We start from the raw sequence: 11,121 nt of genomic DNA, 5'->3' as shown, positions 1-11,121 counted from the left end.
GGAAAAATATTTACTTTTTTCCCTGTGTTGTTTTAACTGCTTTTCAGCTGTGTTCATTGCATTTTGTACACTGCCTTTTGAGGATGATAATAATAACAATTATAATCATAATAAATAGAAGTCCTGATGAATTTTGCCGAGAACTTTTTAAAAAAGGAAATAGCCAACTTTTTTGGAAAAGTTCTAACATTCTGCAGAGTGCAGAGCGTCTATAGAGCCTGCATGACAAGCTGGCTTTGCAAACCAGGCAGGCAGGAAGGACACCAAACTCTCCTCAGAGTGATCCTAGACTGACAGCAAAGCCTGTGTCTTATCTGACACCCTCAGCCTTAGGGGGACATAATACAGGGGGGCACCAGGCACGGGTTCCTTCAAGGGTTTCTACAGCCTCACACAGAGAGACTCGCCTTCCCTTCCCCCAGCTGGTCCTCCACCTTCCTGCAGCCTTGGGAGCTGGAGCTCTTTCCACACATACACCCCGACTCCGTCTATTTGCAGACTGGAAAGGCAGGTAGCATCTGCATCTGCAAAGCCAACTGAGAAGTGTCTGCAGGGGGAATTTCTTGTCCCACGCTCTGAGTGCCAGCAGTGGCAATTTTAATCTGAAATCTTTTGACACACTGTACTGCGGTAAGAGTTCAGACAACCAGTCAGGACCCAGCACAGTCCAAGAAAGGATTTACAAGGAGGACGAGGACCTACAGCGACCCCGTTAACTTTCGTTTTCTCAGAAATCACCTGTTTGAGCAGAGCTGTGTGCTGGTCAAGTGTGGGGGAGAGGAAAACTTGGAAACAGGATCTAATTTCTGCTCCAAGATATTAAAAACCCAAAGCTACTTTCCTTTTCAAGGTTATGCAGGATAAAAAGTTGCAAATCTGTGAGGAGAATCAGACTTTACAGGGATAAACAGTTCTGTGTGACGTCACCAGCAGAGCATTTAGTAACAAATACATGCCTGCACCAGTTAATTAGGCTTTTGTCGGAGATAAGCTCAATGGTCCTTGGTGATTTAAAACTGCATAGGGGTTTTCAGTCTCTATTCGGGGTCTCCCATCAGAAGTATGTACCATACTTTTCTGTGTATAAGACTAGGGGTTTTTTTTAACCTTAAAATAATGTTTAAAAATTGGGTTCGTCTTATACACGGATAGTGCACTGTACAAATTTCTTACTTTGTAGTCCCCCCAAATAGGGGGCGTCTTATACATGGGGGTGTGTTATACATGGAAAAATGCAGTATGTCATTCTTAGATCAAAATTGGTGATACATGGTCATCACTGCTGATCTTCAGTGCACAGCTACAACAAAGCAAGTCTATCTGTGAGTTTATGCACATTCCCAGCCTATGGACCTCGACAGTGAAACCTGACAGGTCTGAGCAGCACTACATGTGAACCAATATAACATGCTTATGATGCTTTTGCATTCTCAGAATTTTCTGCAAGGCAAATGAGTCACGTGACAAAGGATGTGCAGGAGGCCCTCAGTAGACATGTTAGTGGCAAAAGGGCTCCCTTTAAGCAGAACAGAAGCACATGCTAATGCAATACGTTCACTGTCACATATACCCACCCCCCATCTATTTTGTTGCAAATAACCAGTGAGGTCTATGCAGAGACAGGGTTGGAAGAAAGAACCTGACACACTTCAGATATGAGGCAGAACCTTGTTGTCATTGCATTCTTACACTGTCTCCCAGCTCCACCTGGTACGCAGGCCGCCTGCCCGTGGACTGTCTTGCCAGAGTGGTGCATGCTCTAGTTATCTCCCACTTGCACTATTGCAATGCACTCTAATTGGGGCTACCTTTGAAGGTGACCCAGAAACTAGAACTAATCCAGAATGAGGCAGCTAGACTGGTGACTGGGAGTGGCCACCGAGACAATATAACACTGGTCCTCAAAGACCTACATTGGCTCCTGGTACATTTCCGAGCACAATTCAAAGTTTTGGTGCTGACCTTGAAAGCCCTAAAGGGTTTTGGCCTAGTATCTGAAGGAGAGTTTCCACCCCCATCGTTCAGCCCGGACACTGAGGTCCAGCTCCAAGGGCCGGCTGGTGGTTCCCTCACTGTGAGAAGGGGGGTTACAGGGAACCAGGCAGAGAGCCTTCTTGGTAGTGGTCAGATGTCAAGGAAATAAACAACTATCTGACTTTTAGAAGATATCTGGATGCAACCCTGTTTAGGGAAGTTTTTAATGTTTGATGTTTTATTGTATTTTAAATATTTTATTGGAAGCTGCCCAGATGGGCGGGGTATAAATAATAAATCATCATCATTACTACTACTACCGCTACCACATCTGATGTACTGCAGATGCAGGTCTGGTTATGCAACCATGGGCATCACATGCCCTTATCAGTCGAATTTTCCTCATAGCACTACTCTGCACCCCCAGCTTGCCATTTACACCCCAGCCTATGGATTTTATCCAACATTACTCATGCTCAGAGCACACCAGTTGAAAGGAATGCACCTTATTAACTGGAAGGTTAAAAAAATAAATGGAAATTTCTACGATACTTTGCAAATATTCTACACTGCAGTAGCAGGAAGGCCAGGCTCTGGGTAGTCCTCTTTCATCAACGCCACGCTGCTTAAGTGCAGAAAACTCAGGTGCTGCTGAGACTGGCACAGAGGCAACAACAGGAGAGGTGAAGGAATACTTCCATGGGATGCTTCCACAGGTGATCCTTTGGGACTTCCCAGGAAAGGCAGCATCCCCGCTGGCAAACGGGCTGCTTGGACTCTGGCCACGGCTTCGGCTATTTGTTGTGATCTTATCTCGTCCTCGCTGGTTACCTTCACTTTCTTTTTTGCTTTTAGTATTGTGAGGGTCAGGAGGGAGAGAGGGTATAAAAGGGAGATACAGAGAGAGAGCAGGATGGAGAAAAGTGCGAGAAACCTCGAAGCAAAACGTCTGAGAAGACGACTGAGCTTGGCTGCAAAATATTGGTCCAGCAGCAGGAAAGGAGTTGAACTTTTCTCCTGGGTCTAGAATGATTTCTGTTTCTTTCTGAGCTTCTTTGCGTTAAAGGAGACTCTGATGTCCTTGCTTGGTGGGGGTGGCAGAATGATTGTTGTTGTTGTTTACCTTTTACCTTTTTATCGTTATTATATTAATTATATTATAGCTGTTGTGATATTATATTATACTATCATATCATATTACATCCAGTGCTTTTTTTTTCTTAAAAAATGTTTAGGGGTACTCTCATTTGACCATACAAAACAACCATTTTATAGTTCAAATTAGGGAAAATAAATACAGTAAATGGTCAGTGCAAAGAACATGCATTACCTCATATTACACAGCTCACAGCGACTTCCACATTGGCATGAGGTTGTGTGCACTAACATCTTCCTGATTCCCTTCTGGGAAAGGAAAGGAAGCAGCCATCGAAGGTGGTAACAACAAAATGTTTAGGGGTATGTGTACCCCTGCATCCCCCCAGAAAAAGCACTGATCATATCATATTATAAACAATAAGATTATTAACAATGATGTTCTAGAAGGCTGCCATTTTCCCCTGTGGCAAAGGGACTAAATAACATGCCATCACCATTGAGCAGAGCTGGTGCTACATTAAGAGTTTTAAGAAACTGCCCTGAAGCCAATGCGGCTGGTCTCCCTTTTGAGGGTTCATTCAATATTTCCCTCTGCAGAGCCCCCCCCTCCCAGTTGATGGATATTACCACTACAGGAAAGCAGCAGGAACACTTTTTGGCATAACAAAATAAAAAAATTCCTTCCAGTAGCACCTTAAAGACCAACTAAGTTAGTTCTTGGTATGAGCTTTCGTGTGCATGCACACTTCTTCAGATACACTGAAACAGAAGTCACCAGACCCTTCTATATAGTGAGAAGGTGGGGAGGGGTATTACTCAGAAGGGTGGTGGGAATGGGTGATAGGCAGATAGCTGTGATGAGCCTGTTGACGACTCTTAACGACTGCAATAGGTCTTACAGGAAAAAGCAAGGGGTGAAAAGGTGAAAAATGGCTTTGTCATGTATAATGAGATAAGAATCCAATGTCTTTGTTCAGACCAGGTCTCTCCATGTTTTTCAGTTTGGTAATAAGTTGCAATTCAGCAGCTTCTCTTTCCAGTCTATTTCTGAAATTCCTTTGTAATAGAACAGCTACTTTGAGATCTTGTATAGAATGTCCTGGGAGATTGAAGTGTTCTCCTACTGGTTTCTCTGTCTTGTGATTCCTGATGTCCGATTTATGTCCGTTTATGTCCGTCTGGTGACTTCTGTTTCAGTGTATCTGAAGAAGTGTGCATGCACACGAAAGCTCATACCAAGAACTAACTTAGTTGGTCTTTAAGGTGCTACTGGAAGGAATTTTTTTATTTTGTTTTGACTATGGCAGACCAACACGGCTACCTATCTGTAACTGGAACTTTTTGGCATGTACAAATGGTATCTGTGAGCCATTTCTGATTAGAAAAATGGCATGGCAAGTGTTCAAGGCAGGGCAGAAGATGCTGGAGGTTCTCTTGGTTCTGGGTTGGTGCTGCCTGATGAGCCTGGATAGCTCAGTTGGTTAGACCATGGTGCTGATAACGCCAAGGTTGCAGGTCCCTGTATGGACCAGCTGCATATTCCTGCATCGCAGGGGGTTGGACTAGATGATCCTCAGGGTTCCTTACAACTCTACAGTGCTATGTTTCTACGACTTTCCCGAGTCACCCTCCCGGGGCTTTCTGGGTCCTTCCATGACTGTGGTACCAAAGATGAAACTTCCCTTCTCCATGCACCTTAGTCCTGCTGCAAAATCGCCTCCCCATATCAATTCAAACAAACAAACAAAATCCCACTGATAACACCCCACACTTAATATATCATGCAGTTAGGTCCTCAGAATATCTTTAATTATAAAAAGGATGTTATGCTCTTTTTTCCTTTGCAGTATTTCTTTTATTTATTCATTATATTTATATAGTTTTCAGGACAAGATAAGGTTGCTGATAATGGGTTGTCTTCAACTAACATCTATTCAGAGTAAACCTATTAAAATTAATGGACCTTAGACATAGTTATTAATTTCAGTGAGTCTATGCTAAATAAAACTCTCACACAAACATGTTTTAAGTGTTATGTGTGAATGCATGCACATATAGATTTTTGAGAGATTGACAACAGGCAGAATTCTTCACTTTATTAAAAACTACCAACTGCTGCTCAAACAACCCACTGGTAGAGACAGGCCCTAAGTAAATTGATTTTCCCACATAAACCACGGATTGTAAAGATGTCCATAAAAGTGTGTGGAAAGCTATCGTTTAACTATTACAGTTTTCTTCTCTTTCTCAGATAAACTGAGCCACGAGGAATCACTGTCATGGATCCTGCCATAACAATAGAAACCTTAACAAAAGACCTTGGGATCAAAAGAAATTCGAAGCTGTTTTTTCATGATGAATTTTCACGAAAACTTTTTAAAAGTGGAAATAGCCAACAGATAGGGAGATGTGAGGAGCTGAACTTAAATGTGTACAAAAAATGGAAAAGTGGGGAAACCACCAAAGAGGAATTCAAACAAATAGCCAGCACGTGTAGACACAAAGTCAGAAAAGCTAAAGCACAGAATGAACTCAGGCTTGCTAGAGAGGTTAAAAGCAACAAAAAAGGCTTTTATGGGTATGTTCGTAGCAAAAGGAAGAACAAAGAAACAGTGGGGTCACTCAAAGGAGAAGATGGTGAAATACAAACAGGGGACACAGAAAGGGCTGAACTCCTCAATGCCTTTTTTGCCTCAGTCTTTTCCGATAAAGAAAACAATGCCCGACCTGAAGAACTTGGAGCAAATGATTCAGCAGAGGAAACACGGCCCAGAATAACTAAGGAGATAGTACAAGAATACTTGGCTAGTTTAGATGTATTCAAGTCTCCAGGGCCAGACGAACTGCATCCAAGAGTATTAAAAGAACTGGCAGATGTGATCTCAGAACCACTGGCAGTCATCTTTGAGAATTCCTGGAGAACAGGCGAAGTCCCGGCAGACTGGAGGAGGGCAAATGTTGTCCCTATTTTCAAAAAGGGGAAAAGAGAGGACCCAAATAATTACCGCCCAGTCAGTCTGACATCAATACCAGGGAAGATTCTGGAGCAGATCATTAAACAAACAGTCTGTGAGCACCTAGAAAGGAATGCTGTGATCACCAATAGTCAGCATGGATTTCTGAAAAATAAGTCATGTCAGACTAACCTGATCTCGTTTTTTGACAGAATTACAAGCCTGGTAGATGAAGGGAACGCAGTGGATGTTGCCTACCTTGATTTCAGCAAGGCATTTGACAAGGTGCCCCATGATATTCTTGTAAAGAAGCTGGTAAAATGCGGTCTTGACTATGCTACCACTCAGTGGATTTGTAACTGGCTGACTGACCGAACACAAAGGGTGCTCATCAATGGTTCCTCTTCATCCTGGAGAAGAGTGACTAGTGGGGTGCCACAGGGTTCTGTCTTGGGCCCGGTCTTATTCAACATCTTTATCAACGACTTGGATGATGAACTCAAGGGTATTCTGATCAAATTTGCAGATGACACCAAACTGGGAGGGGTGGCTAACACCCCAGAGGACAGGATCACACTTCAAAACGACCTTGACAGATTAGAGAACTGGGCCAAAACAAACAAGATGAATTTTAATAGGGAGAAATGTAAAGTATTGCACTTGGGCAAAAAAAATGAGAGGCACAAATACAAGATGGGTGACACCTGGCTTGAGAGCAGTACATGTGAAAAGGATCTAGGAGTCTTGGTTGACCACAAACTTGACATGAGCCAACAGTGTGACGCGGCAGCTAAAAAAGCCAATGCAATTCTGGGCTGCATCAATAGGAGTATTGCATCTAGATCAAGGGAAGTAATAGTGCCACTGTATTCTGCTCTGGTCAGACCTCACCTGGAGTACTGTGTCCAGTTCTGGGCACCACAGTTCAACAAGGACACTGACAAACTGGAACGTGTCCAGAGGAGGGCAACCAAAATGGTCAAAGGCCTGGAAACGATGCCTTATGAAGAACGGCTAAGGGAGCTGGGCATGTTTAGCCTGGAGAAGAGGTTAAGGGGTGATATGATAGCCATGTTCAAATATATAAAAGGATGTCACATAGAGGAGGGAGAAAGGTTGTTTTCTGCTGCTCCAGAGAAGCGGACACGGAACAATGGTTCCAAACTACAAGAAAAAAGATTCCACCTAAACATTAGGAAGAACTTCCTGACAGTAAGAGCTGTTTGACAGTGGAATTTGCTGCCAAGGAGTGTGGTGGAGTCTCCTTCTTTGGAGGTCTTTAAGCAGAGGCTTGACAACCATATGTCAGGAGTGCTCTGATGGTGTTTCCTGCTTGGCAGGGGGTTGGACTCGATGGCCCTTGTGGTCTTTTCCAACTCTATGATTCTATGATTCTATGAAATATTGGAAAAATGAGAAACGGAAAATAATAAATTTGCCCACTTCTCTCAGGAGATTTGCTGAGGGAAATACTTGCTGACATTCCCCCTTCTACACAAATGTTAATGGGGCAGGAGTCCCTGTCCTCTTTTTCAACTCATCCCCCTCACATTTCCTCTAAAATTTGCTCTGGAAAGTTGCTCCCAGCTGGGAAGGTGTGCAAGTCATTCGCTTGGGTGAGGAGAAAACATGATGCACAGTGATATTGAAACTGGAAGCTACTCATATCTTTCAGAAGAAGGATATTGACAAGCTGGAATGAGTACAGAGGAGGGCGACCAAGATGACCAAAGCTCTGAAAATCAAGCCTTATGAGGAGCACTTGAAGGAGCTGGGTATGTTTATCCTGGAAAAGAGGAGATTGAGAGGAGATACGATAGCCATCTTCAAATATCTGAAGGGTTGTCACACAGAAGAGGGAATAAGCTTGTTTTCTTCTGCTCCAGAGGGTAGGGCCTGATCCAATGGCTTCATATTACAAGACTGAACATGAGGAAGAAATAGTTTATTTTTTAGAAACAGTCTAACATTCTGCAGAGTGCAGAGCAGCTATAGAGCCTGCATGACAAGCTGGCTTTGCAAGCCAGGCAGACCAGAAGGACACCAAACTCTCCTCAGAGTGATCCTAGACTGACAGCAAAGCCTGTGTCTTATCTGACACCCTCAGCCTTAGGGGGACATAATACAGGGGGGCACCAGGCACGGGTTCCTTCAAGGGTTTCTACAGCCTCACACAGAGAGACTCGCCTTCCCTTCCCCCAGCTGGTCCTCCACCTTCCTGCAGCCTTGGGAGCTGGAGCTCTTTCCACACATACACCCCGACTCCGTCTATTTGCAGACTGGAAAGGCAGGTAGCATCTGCATCTGCAAAGCCAACTGAGAAGTGTCTGCAGGGGGAATTTCTTGTCCCACGCTCTGAGTGCCAGCAGTGGCAATTTTAATCTGAAATCTTTTGACACACTGTACTGCGGTAAGAGTTCAGACAACCAGTCAGGACCCAGCACAGTCCAAGAAAGGATTTACAAGGAGGACGAGGACCTACAGCGACCCCGTTAACTTTCGTTTTCTCAGAAATCACCTGTTTGAGCAGAGCTGTGTGCTGGTCAAGTGTGGGGGAGAGGAAAACTTGGAAACAGGATCTAATTTCTGCTCCAAGATATTAAAAACCCAAAGCTACTTTCCTTTTCAAGGTTATGCAGGATAAAAAGTTGCAAATCTGTGAGGAGAATCAGACTTTACAGGGATAAACAGTTCTGTGTGACGTCACCAGCAGAGCATTTAGTAACAAATACATGCCTGCACCAGTTAATTAGGCTTTTGTCGGAGATAAGCTCAATGGTCCTTGGTGATTTAAAACTGCATAGGGGTTTTCAGTCTCTATTCGGGGTCTCCCATCAGAAGTATGTACCATACTTTTCTGTGTATAAGACTAGGGGTTTTTTTTAACCTTAAAATAATGTTTAAAAATTGGGTTCGTCTTATACACGGATAGTGCACTGTCTTAGATAGTAGATGATTTATTGCTCAGATAAGCCCTGGTGTCCAGCCCACTTCGGCTGCACAGCTCTGCTGGACTTCAAAGGCCACATTCCAAAGGCTCTGAGCAAAAAAAACGCAGAGTTTACGCAGCAAGAGAAAACTGCAAAAACTTCTTCAGAGCTTTCTTCAGTGTGCTAAAATAAAGTCCACTCAGGATATTAGCAGCTAAAAGCAGTTTATTTACAGCAGACTATCCATTATCTATCACAGTGAACAGCATCGTGAAAACACGTCCTCTCTCCTCAAAAGCGAAAGTAGAGAAAAAGAACAAAGACTGGAGACTCTCGGACATGACGTAGAATCTCCCCCCTCCCAACAGTGGGCAGTGCGTACACTCTGAGCTGTTTTAACCCTGTAAGCTCAGGTTATCCTCACACCCCCTCTCGCGCTGCGCCACTGTGGGGGGAGTAAGTACAGAACTTACCCCCAACTCCAAACCACCACAAAACTCCCCATGATGCTGGAAGCTTAAAGGTTTGGTGAATCCATCGGCCAGGTTACTGTGACTGGCACAATACTTCAGCCGAATCAAACCTGACTGAACACTCTGACACACATTTTGGAAACGTATGTCCAGATGCTTGGTTCTGGCCTTAAATTGCGCAGATTCAGCCAATTTCAAACAAGGTTGATTGTCTTCCCAAACCGTGATGGGCAAGCTACAATCCCCATAGATCTCTTGCACCAAGCATCTATAGAACTCTAGTTCCCGGCACAAATCTGACAATGCACTGAATTCAGCCTCAGTAGAAGACAGCGCAATGAGACTTTGCTTCCGGGACTTCCACCCAACTAGTGACTTCCCAAACTTTACCACCAACCCAGACACAGACTTGCGGTCCTGCGAATTTGCCCAGTCACTGTCCGCATAGCATGTGAGCTTCGCCTCACCTTCAGCTGGCAGCTTAAGACAGAAGTCTTTGGTATGCTGCAGGTAGCGCAGTACCCGCTTGATACCGTGCCAAGCACTTACACTGGGCTTTGACGCTTCCCTACTTAGCAGATTGGTAGCAAAGGCAATGTCTGGTCTGCTCCATTGGGACAGATACAACAGACTACCTAGAGCTGACTGAAAGAGCTCAGCATTCTCAAACTCGGCACTTTCTGCTTGCTGGCTATCTTTCACGAAGTTCGTCTCCATGGGTGTCCGAACTCCTGCACAATTGGACATTCTGAACTTCTCAAGCAACTGTTCAATCTTGCCTTTCTGACTGAGCAAGAAGCTACCATCCTCAGTTCTCGCTATCTGCACGCCTAGGTAGATCTTTACTGCACCCAGGTTCTTGAGCTGAAACCGCTTCCCAAGCTCTTTGGCAAACTTCTGCACCTGTTTGTCTGTCTTTCCAATATGGATGATGTCATCAACAAAAAATAACACCAGTTCCTGTGAGTCTCCTGATCCTCTAAGGAACAAGCAACTGTCAGCAAGACTCTTCCTGAAACCTAGCTTCTCCAAAGCTTCATTCAGGCACAAGTTCCAATTCTTGGCCGACTGTTTCAGGCCGTAAATTGACCTGTGAAGTTTCCACACAGTACCTCGCTCATTGCCCTCAAACCCTGGAGGAGGAAGCATGTACAAACCCTCCTGGAGGTCTGAGTTCAAGTAAGCAACGTCCACATCAAAATGATGCACCAGCAACCCTCTTTGTGCAGCTATGGCCAAAAGCAAACGTAGAGATTCACTCCTACAGGTGGGAGCATACGTTTCCGTGTAATGCAACCCCCTGCGCTGCGTGAATCCTCTCGCCACTAATCTGGCCTTATACTGCGGTTCTCCTGTCACTGTAGGCTTAAGACGGTAAACCCAGCGGCTACCCACGGCTTTTTCGCCCATCGGCAACTTCGTGAGGGAGAACACACCTAAAGACTCCATTGAGTTCATCTCCTTCTGCATCGCCTCATGCCATTTCCTGGCTTCTTCCTGAGGCAGTTTCTGAACATCTTCAAAACTCTCGGGTTCACACTGTGCCATTCCGACCCACACGCTAGTGACAGCAAACCTTTCGGGAGGCTTCCCCTTGGTCGTCCGAGCAGAACGGCGCAGCACCACTTCAGGAACCTCCTCTGACCCACTGGGGCCAGCCAGAACGTCCTTGGCATCAGAGAGCTCCCCCTC

This window comes from Podarcis cretensis (genome assembly GCF_951804945.1).
Source record: "Podarcis cretensis genome assembly, chromosome: 8".
In the NCBI taxonomy this organism is placed as follows: domain Eukaryota; kingdom Metazoa; phylum Chordata; class Lepidosauria; order Squamata; family Lacertidae; genus Podarcis; species Podarcis cretensis.
This window is presented reverse-complemented; position numbering follows the sequence as displayed.